General features: G+C 37.7%; 1 protein-coding gene across 1 annotated transcript in view; it reads right to left on the bottom strand.

Annotated features, from left to right (window-relative positions):
* The window catches only part of LOC137639379 (dentin sialophosphoprotein-like), an 86,135-nt gene that overhangs the window by 65,931 nt on the left and 6,966 nt on the right, over nucleotides 1-13,238 (bottom strand). The gene's annotated exons all lie outside the window — the stretch shown is intronic.

Below are 13,238 nucleotides of genomic sequence, written 5' to 3'. Positions count from 1 at the left end.
TCCAACAGGGAAAAATAGCTCAGTGAGGAAAGGAAATAAGGAAATAAACGATGAGAAAAAATTAACAAAATATTTTTGAAACCAACAAAATCAAACCAGATATGACAAATATAAACTATTAAAAGACTTATGGCACCATTAAAAGAAAATTATATAAGAATAAGCAGCAAACAGAAATGGATACTGAATAGTTGATGGATAATCAATGTAAATGTATAGAGCAATACTAGTGGTGACTGAATAGAAAGCTAAAAGTATAACTATGGCAGTGGCTGTCTAGGTAATGCTAAGGTGTGAAGAGTCAGCTTAGGACGATGTATAAATATTAATAGATGGAATCACCTTGGTATCACTAATCAAAGTAAGGGATTTCAAACCAAAAACCTATTGAAATGAGCCATTTAGGGAGGAGGTAAGTGGATGACCCTGTTAGGGTAGAAGGTCAGGTTTTGGATATTAATATAAAGAATGCGAACGTAGTAAAAACATGGAACCTAAAACTTTCAAAAGCAAAAGTAATCATATACCTGGGGAGCACAGATCCCATGTAGTGCTGTTAAAGTTTGGTGTCATTCTTCATAAACTAGGGTTCCTATAGAATGCCCTTTGCTTAGCCAGGTTTACAGGACTTGTACGCAGAGGTAGTTTCAAGGTGACCCTTAAGCTAATTTTTGTCAGTTTTAATAATCATCATCATCTATTCCTATTGATGGCACCAAGAGCAGAAAATGCATTAACCGAGTGGAGAGCTGTAAATAGTAGATTGTTACTAGCAAAGTTCAAATCAAAGCAGTGCAATATGAGTATTACAGTTTGCTATAACCCAACGAATGATTCCCCTGAAGAAAGGAAAAGATGAATACTATGAAGGACTGCAGAGTTTAATAGATAAGATCCCTATGAGAGGTATGAAAATTGTGATTGGCGACTTCAATGCTAAAGTTGGAAGGAATAATCAAGGGATAGAGAATGTGATGGGTGTCGAGGGTCTTGGCGAATGAAAATGAAGCACATTTCATAAGTTTCTGTTCAGCAAACAATCATGTTAGTTTTTATGGTAAAAAAATTAGGTGGTCATTGTCTTCCATGAAATTACAATGTGTATTCATGACATTTGAAGCTGTTATGGTAATACTAAATGAAATCTGGAAGAATATACTTCACGGTACTTGCAATATACCACATTAACAGGTGGATATAATTCAGTTTCACAAATTTATTAGTTTAATATTATGTGTTTTATTTTATCACAGTGAATATTTCCTAGTGCATCATACTTGAAAGTACTTCTTCAGAGCATTTATTTGATATATAAGACTCTATTGTACTGTTAATAACATGATAATAAAAAGGAAATATCACCATACTGTGTCATATGACAATAGAGGGATGTTTCCAGCATTGATTTTCAGAGATATTCACCACACACACAAAAATAGTGATATAATTGCTAGGAAGGCATATCATTGCAAATTTGATATTTCATATATGACTTCATTATCCTAACATAATAATGAAAATAAAATATTATACAGTGTGTCATGGAAATAGATTTGTATTTTATAGAAATATTAATAATTAGCTTTATAGCAGAAAATATTGATATAATTAGTAAGAACTGTTAAATTGTATTTCCTAGCATTTTCCTTATGGATTTTTGAGATATAAAAAAAGTCAGTGCTTATTAATATTTGTCAGTATCAACGATCAAGTATATTTCGCTTGAGCAAAATGGTGCTTTCCATTGACAATGACAGCTAAGAAAAAAATATTCTTGCTCCAGATAATTTCCAACACATCGATTTTTGCACATTCCCTTTACCCGGAGTTACATTTTTCTAGTGTAAACTGGAGTCAGCATTTTTTTTTATTTTTTTATTTTCTTTTTGCGGAGATTAGCTATTTGATGTCAATAACTTTTGTGTTAAGTCAAGTATGAGAACTTTATCATGGTCGTTGCAATAGCAGAACGTTTAATATATTTTAGAAGAACATCCTCTGCTAGTGGAAGCCTGAGCAGTAGTCCTGATTTACACCAGCAACTACACCAAAGATTATTCAGTGCCATCTGATACACAAACCACTAAGGACGGGCAAGACTGTATGGTTCTTGAACAGAAATACAACACTGAAGTGAACCATAGCCATGTAAACTTGTGGGATCACGTTGACACTAAAAACCCAAAACCTATGTTTGCTGAAAATATTGTTAAGTTGAAGAGAGTGCTTCATATGAACACTAGTATTATGACACCACCCAAAAATCATGAATTTGGATCGGTCATCGTAACAAGGAGCAGACAGCACAGGGTTATCTTCAAGTGACCATCACAGAAATGGTCAACCTATTCCAAGAGCTTACAGTAGAAAGATTGGTTTGCATATCATAGAGTTTGTGCTCCCAAAGAATCTCATAGTGACTTGAATCAAGTCAAATTTATTGGAGGAAAAACCTAAATACTTGCCTCCTTGAAAGTGAAGGTAAACAACTGTGAGAAAGACTTTAAAGAAAGAAAAAGGTAAGTATGTCTCAGAAACATATCTGCTTCAGATAGTTTCTCAGGTCATTACTGCTGAAGAATATGACTGTATTGAAATTCAAATCCTCCTTATTTGACTGAGGGCCGAATGCGAGTATTGGAAGACACTTGCATAAAATGTCTAGATACATTACCTAAGGTAACAATCAATACTTCTGTCATTGTTGATGCCATGTATGCAACCCACAAGTGGCCATTACATAAAAAAAAAAAAAAAAAATCAAAGACGTAGGACAACACTACAGATACATCCTTCTTCGAGATGTCCAAATGAACATCATATATTCACTCTGCTGAATATGATGAACTTCCCAGTCTAAATGCAATTGAAAAGATAAGGCAAAGAAATCAGGAATACAGGAGTTATATAATATCCAGAATCACCTTTCAGTGCCTACCTTCAGGGATTTTGTGTTGTCCAGTTCATCTCGACTTGTCTTGTGCCTTTATAAAGAAGTAAAAAATAATGTTTTTTTGAAGAAAAGAAGTGAGAGAGACATCACCAAACTTGGACCAACTCGCATGGAAGCTGGCAATCGAACCATCCTCCATACAATTTACAGTGCTGAAGAATTAGGTGCAAATCGAAATGTCATTCCTTCCAATGGCATAGATGTTATCATTCTGGTAATCTGTTACTGTGCAATATCAATTTCCTTGATCAATCTATGAGTTTTAACAGATCTTAAGACATTTATCCGTAGCCATGATACATTCATTTATTAGATAAGGACAAATGCAACTTGTTACCATTCTTTTATGCATTTCCAGGTAAAAATACTGATATTGTTCTACTGACTTGGCAAAAAGAAGTTGTGGAAATGTCTAGGGTAGATGCTTTTTAATCCCCTGAAATTATTTGCTAAAGATATGCAGTTGCAGATTATCAGTGCCGAACTGATGCAATCTTGCCTGTCCTTAGTAGTGCATGCATCAAGTGACACTAAACTATCATTGGTTGAATTGCAGATACAAAACTTGCTAACAGCAAAATCCAGACTATTAAAGCCTTCCACAAGCAGAAGATGCTCTTCTACAACATACCCAGCATTCTGCTATTGCAACAATCATAAGCAAGTCCTCACGTAAAGCAAACCTAAAAGGGTTAACTGCACATCATATGGCTGGTCTCTGCAAAAAAATCTCTGCAACACTGACTCCAGTATCACAGCTAATCTGGGAATAAGTTTGAGGTGTACGTGAAAAAATTAGCGTGCGGAGATTTGCGTCTGCAGCAAGAATAAAAATGTTCCTTTTCTTGGCTGTCACTGTCAAAGAAAGGCACCAACTTGTTCAAGGGCTGTATACAGATGACGCTGATTCTTGCTAATAACAAACATTGACTTTTTTATATTTGAAAAAATTCGTAAGAAACCGACAATGAAATGCAATTTAAAAGTTCTTACTAATAGTATAAAAAAATTCTTTTGTGGTTTGTTGAAGCAAAATATAAAAATTCTACAAAACGCGAAGCTTATAACAAATCTTTTGATTGCCTTCCAACACAAATGTGCATATTTCCTCTTCATTTTCCTATTATTAAGAGAACAATAAAGTCTTATAGGTAAGTCAAATTGATACTTTAAATATGTCCTTCCAAAGGATGTACAAATTATGTAACAGCATGTACTGGTACATTTTATGTACTATTACTATATAACAGAAATATTACAACAATATTTTCGAAAACCGACTTCATATACACCTGATAATGTAGTCTTTGGCAAGTACCGTAGATGCTGAAATGTAATGTAATGGATATTTAAAGAAAATAAAAATAATTCTTCTATCTTTCATTAGCATTACGATAACAGCTTAAACTGTATGGTTAGACAAATTTCTTGAAAAACAATGATATCCCTTATTTTCTATTGCAGCAAAACTGGCAAAAAATTAGCTTGTGGGTCATCTCAAAACTATCCCTATGTAGACGTCTCTACGAAATTCACAGAAGTTCACAGAAGCTTGACCAAGCAAAATGCATTCTATAAGGACCCTAGTTTACAAAAATGTGACACCAAACTTTGACAGCACAAGGTATCCATTCAACGCCCTCTTGCTCCCCTATTAATATGCAGAACTGAGAGAGATTGAGTTACAAGGATTTTGGATGTCTCAAGGACTTTTTAGTCCATCCGCGAAGACTCCATAATTTGGTAGAGCGATTTAGTTTAAGCATTTAGAGAACTCTTATGAGCTTGTCTAACTTATTCTTGAACTGGTTTACCTAAGTGTTATTGTTTACATCTGCTGATAGTCTATTCCAAGTATTTGCTATTTTGTATGTAAAGAAATTGCCACATTGAGAGAGAGAGAGAGAGAGAGAGAGAGAGAGAGAGAGAGAGAGAGAGAGAGAGAGAGAGAGAGAGAGAGAGAGAAGCAGCAATTTAAAAAGAAAATATCTTTCAGAACCTGAAAGATTAAAGGAGATAGGATACTAACACACTCGTGTCAACCAAGGTCCCTGGAAGAAAAAAGTTATTACTTGCTAAGCTAAAACCCTAGTTGGAAAAGCAGGATGCTTTAAGCCTAGGGGCTCCAACTGGGAAATTAGCCCAGTGAGGAAAGTAAACAAGGAAAAATAAAATGTTTAAAAAACAGAAACATTAGAATAAATATTCCCTATATAAACTATAAAAACTAACAGAGCAAAAGGAAGAGAAATAAGAAGTGTGTTCCTGAGTGTACCCTCAAGCAAGAGAGCTCTTAACCCAAAACAGTGAAATGCCATGTTACAGTGGCTGTGGCACGACCCAAGACTAGAGAACAATGGTTTGATTTTGGAGTGTCCTTGAAGAGCTGCTTACCAGAGCTGAAGAATCTTTTATGCTTGGGCAAGTAAGAACAGAAGTGTAAATCAGAGAGTTGGTAGGACAGATGATGTACAGAAAAGAGGGTATTACAGGTAGATGGTTATTGGTTGCCTGTTTTGATTGCAGTGAGATTGGTCAGGGAAAGGATTGTGAAAGAAAAGGCAAATTAAAATGGTTTTGTATGTGGTGAACTGAGGTATAAAAGATGGAGTATAGATAGGAGAATTAATCTTTTTTGGAATAATGGTCAATGGATCACTTTTCCAGGACAGGATTACTTTATAATTGTAGCCACCTTTATACATCTCCTCCAGGATGTACAAAGCAATGTGAGTAGCAAGTAAGGCTAAAAGGGGTGAACTAGAAAACTAAAGTGTGTACTGCAGAGCACAATACATGTGCTATTGTTGAATTGTAGTTAGCATTGCCCATTTTACTAGGGCTGGTAAAACTGTATATAAAAGCAATTGCCATATGAGAAAGAATATCGCAGGAATTAATGGAAGTATGTTTCAAGGAAAAGGAGCTTGTGTTCAACAAAGTAAATACTGAAGTTTGAAAAATAATCATGGTTTGAGTAGATGGTTGGAGAATGATACTGTTTTGGTAATCCCAAAGAGGTTTGCTAATGCATAGTTTGTTATCATCATCATCATCATCATTATTATTATCATCATTATTATTATTAATTATTATAAGCTACAACCCTAGTTGGAAAAGCAGGATGTTATGAAGCCCAGGGGACCCAACGGGGAAAATAGCCCAGTGAGGAAAGGAAACAAGGAAAAAGAAAATATTTTAAGAACAGTTACAACATTAACATAAATATTTCCTATATAAACTATAAAAACTTTAACAAAACAAGAGGAGGAGAAATTTGATAGAATAGTGTGCCCAACTGTACCCTAAGCAAGAGAACTCTTTTAACCCAAGACAGTGGAAGTCCATGGTACAGAGGCTATGGCACCATACAAAACTAGAGAACAATGGTTTGATTTTGGAGTGTCTTTCTCCTTGAAGAGCTGCTTACAATAGCTAAAGAGGATATTAATAATACTTAAGTTGATTGTCATAAAGGAAAAATATAAATGAACTTATAGAACTGGCAGTAATAAGTTAATTTTCTTTGTTATTTGTGACTACAAAGGGATATAAAAGTATAGTAATAGTGGCAAATCATATAGGAAAGTTTGCATATTAATTCATTGAGAGAAGAGAGAGCAGTAAGTGAGACTTTAGCAAGCTTTTGTGTGTGTGTGTGTGTGTGTGTGTGTGTGTGTGTGTGTGTGTAACTATACGAAAGTATTCAGTGACAATATAACATGAGCTTAAAGCCAAAAGTATAAATGGGAGAAGAATAACAACCGGTGTAAGGCATAGAAAGACAAATGGGTTTGAAGAAGCATACGTGAGGAAAAATGAGATTGCACAGATCGGACACTTCAGCATGGAAGAAGTTTGGAAATGAAAATATAAAAGGAATATGGGTATTGATGAAGTTTCTTGCAATTGTTCCTGCCAGTGTGGGAATTTTTAAATTCTTGAAAAAAAGAAAGAAAAATGTCCATGCAAGGAATGAAAGTAGTGTGTGTGATGGAAAGAATTAATTTGGCGAGTAACCTGGTGAATATTACGGCAAAGTTTCTGCACGAATACTAAGTGAGAGAACACGACAAACATTATATACAGTATTGGTAATACTAGAATTTACAGTGACGGGAGTACAAGTTTGAAGATGGAAATACTTTAAGAAAGAGAATAAGTTAGATTGAAAAGTGTTTAGTATGTAATAAAATGGGTCACAGGAATAATTAATGTAGGGGGTCACTTAGTGACTGTTTTGATTCTGAAAATAAATGGCATATTATGAATGGGTGTATGGAAGCAAGACGTTAAATGTTACTTGTGCAATAGGCTAGATTTCAGCTTGTGTAGTACGTGTGAAAACATGGTTTGCAGGGTCATTTACTAAGGGCATTTAAGCCCCAAATGAGTGACTGTAACAACAGTGGAAAGGCTCCTCATGTAGCAAGTGTATGTAGAAGAATTTGACAACAGAGGAAAGAACAGTAGGAGTATACGGAAATGATGTGCAGGTATGACGTGCATGCGGAGGGTTCTGAAAAGGACGAATGTTTTCAATGTAAGAAGAGAGTTTTCATGTTGTGATATGAAATGGGGGTACAGACATGACAAATTGAGTATATTGACTGAGAAGGGTGGTAAAATGGATTTTAATTGAACTGGCTGTTGTGGGAATATTATTATTATTATTATTATTATTATTATTATTATTATTATTATCTTGATAAGCAACACCCCTAGTTGAAAAAGAAGGATGCTATAAGCCTAGGGGTTCCAACAGGGAAAATAGCCCAATGAGGAAAGGAAACAAGGAAAATAAAATATTTTAAAAACAGCAACACCACCAAAATAAATATTTCCTATATAAACTATAAGATAGAATAATGTGCCCGAGTGTAAAGAGAGTAGCATATATATTTGATGGGTAGGAAAAGCATCTGGTATGATGGTGTGAGAGCTGGGATGTTGAAGGAAGTGGGTGTACTTGAATGGTTGGTGAGATTGTTTAATGTGTGTTTTGTGTTGTCAATGGTACCAGTAGATTGGGTTTGTGCGTGTATTGTACCACTATACAAGGGTAAGGGAGATGTGCATGAGTGTAATTCAAGGGGTATTGGTTTGTTGAGTGTAGTTGGAAAAGTGTATGGTAGAGTACTGATCAATAGGATTAAGGATAAAACAGAGAATGCAATCTTAGAAGTACAGGGTGGTTTTAGAAGAGGTAGGGGTTGTATGAATCAGATTTTTACAGTTAGGCAGATATGTGAGGAATATTTAGCAAAAGGTAAGGAGGTGTATGTTGCGTTTATGGATCTGGAGAAAGCGTATGATAGAGTTGATAGGGAAGCAATGTGGAATGTGATGAGGTTATATGGAGTTGGTGGAAGGTTGTTGCAAGCAGTGAAAAGTTTTTACAAAGGTAGTAAAGAATGTGTTAGGATAGGAAATGAAGCGAGAGATTGGTTTCCGGTGAGAGTGGGACTGAGACAGGGATGTGTGATGTCACCGTGATTGTTTAACTTTTATGTTGATGTAGTGGTGAGAGAGGTGAAATGCTCAAGTGCTTGGACGAGGATTGAAACTGGTAAACGAGAATGACCATGAATGGGAGGTAAATCAGTTGTTGTTTGCAGATGATACTGTACTGGTTGCAAACAAGGAAGAGAAGCTTGGCCGATTAGTGACAGAAATTGGAAGGGTGTGTGAGAGAAGGAAGTTGAGAGTTAATGTGGGTAAGAGTAAGGTTATGAGATGTACAAGAAGGAAGGTGGTGCGAGATTGAATGTCATGTTGAATGGAGAGTTACTTGAGGAGGTGGATCAGTTTAAGTACTTGGGGTCTGTTGTTGCAGCAAATGGTGGAGTAGGGAGCAGATGTACGTCAGGGTGTGAATGAAGGATGCAAAGTGTTTGGGGCAGTTAAGGGAGTAGTAAAAAATAGAGGGTTGAGCATGAATGTAAAGAGAGTTCTGTATGAGAAAGTGATTGTACCAACTGTGATGTATGGATCGGAATTGGGGGAATGAAAGTGACGGAGAGAGAGAAATTGAATGTGTTTGAGGTGAAGTGTCTAAGGAGTATGACTGGTGTATCTCGATTAGATAGGGTTAGGAATGAAGTAGTGAGGGTGAGAAAGGGGTGTAAGAAATAGGTTAGCAGCTAGAGTGGATATGAATGTCTTGAGGTGGTTTGGCCATGTTGAGTGAATGGAAAATGGCTGCCTGCTAAAGAAGGTGATGAATGCAAGAGATGATGGGAGAAGTACAAGAGGAAAGCCAAGGTTTGGGTGGATGGATGGAGTGAAGGAAGCTCTGGGTGATAGGAGGATAGATGTGAGAGGCAAGAGTGTGTGCTAGAAATAGGAATGAATGGCGAGCGATTGTGACGAAGTTCTGGTAGGCCCTGCTGCTTCCTCCGGTGCCTTGGATGACCACGTTGAGTCCCTTGCCAGGCTGGGAGGAACAGAGAGGAGACGTCCCCTTTTTTGTTTCATTTGTTTGATGTTGGCCAGCCCCCAAAATTGGGGGAAGTGCCTTGGTATATGTATTTATGTATGTATATTTATCAGAGGCTTTAGAGTATGTTTATAAAAAGGATGTGCAACAGAAAATATGGTAAAGTATACAAGTACGAGTGACAGGTAAAGTAGTGGAATGGAAGGAGATATCATCTAGGTTAATGTGGGTAAGGGTTAGGTTGGGTAGGGAATGTCGGGCTTTTGTCAGTGCGTATGGGCCAGGTTGTGAGAAAAGTGAAGAAGAGCGGAATGAGTTCTGGAATGAATTAACTAGGTGTGTAGAAGGACTGGGTAGAAGGAATTATGTAGTTGTCATCGGCGACTTAAATGCTGGAGTGGGCACTGGAGAGGTAGAAGGTGTCATTGGGAAGTACGGCGTGCCAGGTGAAAATAAGAGTGGTGAGAGACTGGTAGATATGTGTGTTGAGCAAGAGAAGGTTATAAGTTCTAGCTTTTTCAAAAAGAAAGATAAAAACAAGTATACATGGGTAAGAGTGGCAAATGGAAGAGTGGTAGAAAGGGCGTTAATGTGTTGACTAAAAGAATGTTTGGAAGATTGAAAGACATGCACGTGTTTAGGGGTATGGCTAACGGTATGTCTGATCATTTCTTGGTGGAAGAAAAATTAGTTGTAGCAAAAGAGTGGGGAAGAGTAGGTGGATGTAAAAGGGAGCTAGTGAGGGTTGAAAATGGCATATGACGAAGTGAAAGTAAGAGAAACTGGTAATTTAGAGGAGGAATGGAAGTTAGTAAAAGAAATTTTTTTCGGATTGCAAGTGATGTGTGTGGCAAGAAGTTTGTTGGAGGCAGCATGAGGAAGGGCAGTGAATGGTGGAATGAAGGAGTGAAGGTAAAAGTGGAAGAGAAAAAGAGGGCTTTTGAAGAATGGCTGCAGAGTAATAGTGTAGAGAAGAATGAAAGATATAGAGAAAAATGTGGAAGTAAAGCGCAAGGTAAGTGAGGCAAAGAGGGCAGCTGACCTGAGGTGGGGTCAGGGATTGGGTCATTCATATGAAGAAAATAAGAAGTAGTTTTGGAAAGAAGTGAAGAGAGTAAGGAAGGCTGGTTCAAGAATTGGAAAGAAGTGAAGAGAGTAAGGAAGGCTGGTTCAAGAATTGAAGAGACAGTGAAAGATGGAAATGGAAGGTTGTGAAAAAGGAGAGAAGGCAAGGAAAAGGTGGGCGGAGTATTTTGAAAGTTTACTGAATGTTGAGGATAATAGGGAGGCAGATATAATTGCTGTTGCAGGTGTTGAGGTGCCAGTGATGGGAGATGAAAAAGAGAGAGATTACAAGAGAGGAAGTGAAGGAGAACACTAGATGAAACGAAAGTAGGAAAAGCATCTGGTATGGATGGTGTGAGAGCCGAGATGTTGAAGAAAGGGGGTGTGACTGTACTTGAATTTTGGTGAGATTGTTTAATATGTGTTTTGTATTGTCAATGTTACCAGTAGATTAGGTTTGTGCGTGTATTGTACCACTATTCAAGGGTAAGGGAGATGTGCATGAGTGTTGTAATTCAAGGGGTATTAGTTTGTAGAGTGTAGTTGGAAAAGTGTATGGTAGAGTACTGATTAATAGGATTAAGGATAGAGAATGCAATCTTAGAAGTACAGGGTGGTTTTAGAAGAGGTAGGGGTTGTATGAATCAGATTTTTACAGTTAGGCAGATATGTGAGAAATATTTAGCAAAAGGTAAGGAGGTGTATGTTGCGTTTATGGATCTGGAGAAAGCGTATGATAGAGTTAATAAGGAAGCAATGTGGAATGTGATGAGGTTATATGGAGTTGGTGGAAGGTTGTTGCAAGCAATGAAAAGTTTTTACAAAGGTAGTAAAGCATGTGTTAGGATAGGAAATGAAGTGGGCGGTTGGTTTCCGGTGAGAGTGGGGCTGAGACAGGGATGTGTGATGTCACTGTGGTTGTTTAACTTGTATGTTGATGGAGTGGTGAGAGAGGTGAATGCTCACGTGCTTGGACGAGGATTGAAACTGGTAAAAGAGAATGACCATGAATGAGAGGTAAATCAGTTGTTGTTTGCTGATGATACTAAACTGGTTGCAGATGAGGAAGAGAAGCTTGGCCTATTAGTGACAGAATTTGGAAGGGTGTGTGAGAGAAGGAAGTTGAGAGTTAATGTGGGTAAGAGTAAGGTTATGAGATGTACGAGAAGGGAAGGTGGTGCGAGATTGAATGTCATGTTGATGGAGAGTTACTTGAGGAGGTGGATCAGTTTAAGTACTTGGGGTCTGTTGTTGCAGCAAATGGTGGAGTGGGAGCAGATGTACGTCAGGGTGTGAATGAAGGATGTAAATTGTTGGGGGCAGTTAAGCGAGTAATAAAAAATAGAGGGTTGGGCATGAATATAAAGAGAGTTCTGTATGAGAAAGTGATTGTACCAACTGGATGTATGGATGGAGTTGTGGGGAATGAAAGTGACGGAGAGACAGAAATTGAATGTGTTTGAGATGAAGTGTCTAAGGAGAATGGCTGGTGTATCTCGAGTAGATAGGGTTAGGAACGAAGTAATGAGGGTGAGAACGGGTGTAAGAAATGAGTTAGCAGCTAGAGTGGATATGAATGTGTTGAGGTGGTTTGGCCATGTTGAGAGTGGAAAATGGCTGTCTGCTAAAGAAGGTGATAAATGAAAGAGTTGATGGGAGAAGTACAAGAGGAAGGCCAAGATTTGGGTGGACGGATGGAGTGAAGGAAGCTCTGGGTGATAGGAGGATAGATGTGAGAGAGGCAAGAGAGCGTGCTAGAAAGAGGAATGAATGGCGAGCGATTGCGACGCAGTTCCGGTAGGCCCTGCTGCTTCCTCCGGTGCCTTGGATGACCGCGGAGTAGCAGCAGTAGGGGATTCAGCGTTATGAAGCTTTATCTGTGGTGGATAACGGGGGAGGGTGGGCTGTGTCACCCTAGCAGTACCAGCCGAACTCAGGTTGAGTCCCTTGTCAGGCTGGGAGGAAAATAGAGAGGAGACATCCCTTTTTTTGTTTCATTTGTTTGATGTCGGCTACCCCCCAAAATTAGGGGAAGTGTCTTGGTATATGTATGTATGTATACAAATAGATAACAAGCTAGGAGTGATGTGTACTGTGGAGGGTATATTTCACGTTATGTAATAAATGGAGAAATTCAGCAAGTAAAATGAGAATACTAAAAGCTAAAACAGAGTATATTGTGGGAAAGAACAAGTCATCAAGATTAGGATTTTGGAAAGTCACCGGTGTACGAGTGAGCTAGTTTTGAGTCAGAATCCCCTTATATATTTCAAAGACCCCGTCACTTTTGGCTGCATGTTGCAAGAGAGATTGAGGAGCAGTGGGAAGAGTTAGAAAGAGTGAGTGAGCCAAATGAGAGTTCATTGAATAGTCCAATAGTACCTGTGTGGAAGCTGGATGAAAGATGGCAAATATGTATGGCTTTTATATAGGTCAATGAGGTTACTGTGAAATATAGGTTTCTAATGTGTGATGTGTCAGTGCTTATGCACAGTAGTATGCATGGAATGAAAGTGTTTACTATAGTAGATCTAGCTCGTATTAGCAAATGCCAGTAACAAAAAGATCAATCACTGCCTTATAAGAGGTAAAACACACAATAGTTTAAAAATTAGATTAACTAATGTACTGCTGCTTTTCAAAGAACGTTGTTAATCAATTAAAGGGCATATAATTTAGTGCAGTGTTAGGGAAGTTGGAAGAGGTGAGAGTGAGAATATCAAAAATTGAGTGGTTTGCTTAAGGTGTGTGTTTTTGGGGCAGTGTATGCATCTAGATTTA

The sequence above is a fragment of the Palaemon carinicauda genome, chromosome 1, assembly GCF_036898095.1.
Source record: "Palaemon carinicauda isolate YSFRI2023 chromosome 1, ASM3689809v2, whole genome shotgun sequence".
Taxonomy (NCBI): Eukaryota; Metazoa; Arthropoda; class Malacostraca; order Decapoda; family Palaemonidae; genus Palaemon; species Palaemon carinicauda.
Note: the sequence above shows the minus strand (reverse complement) of the source record. Positions and strands in the feature narration are given on the sequence as shown.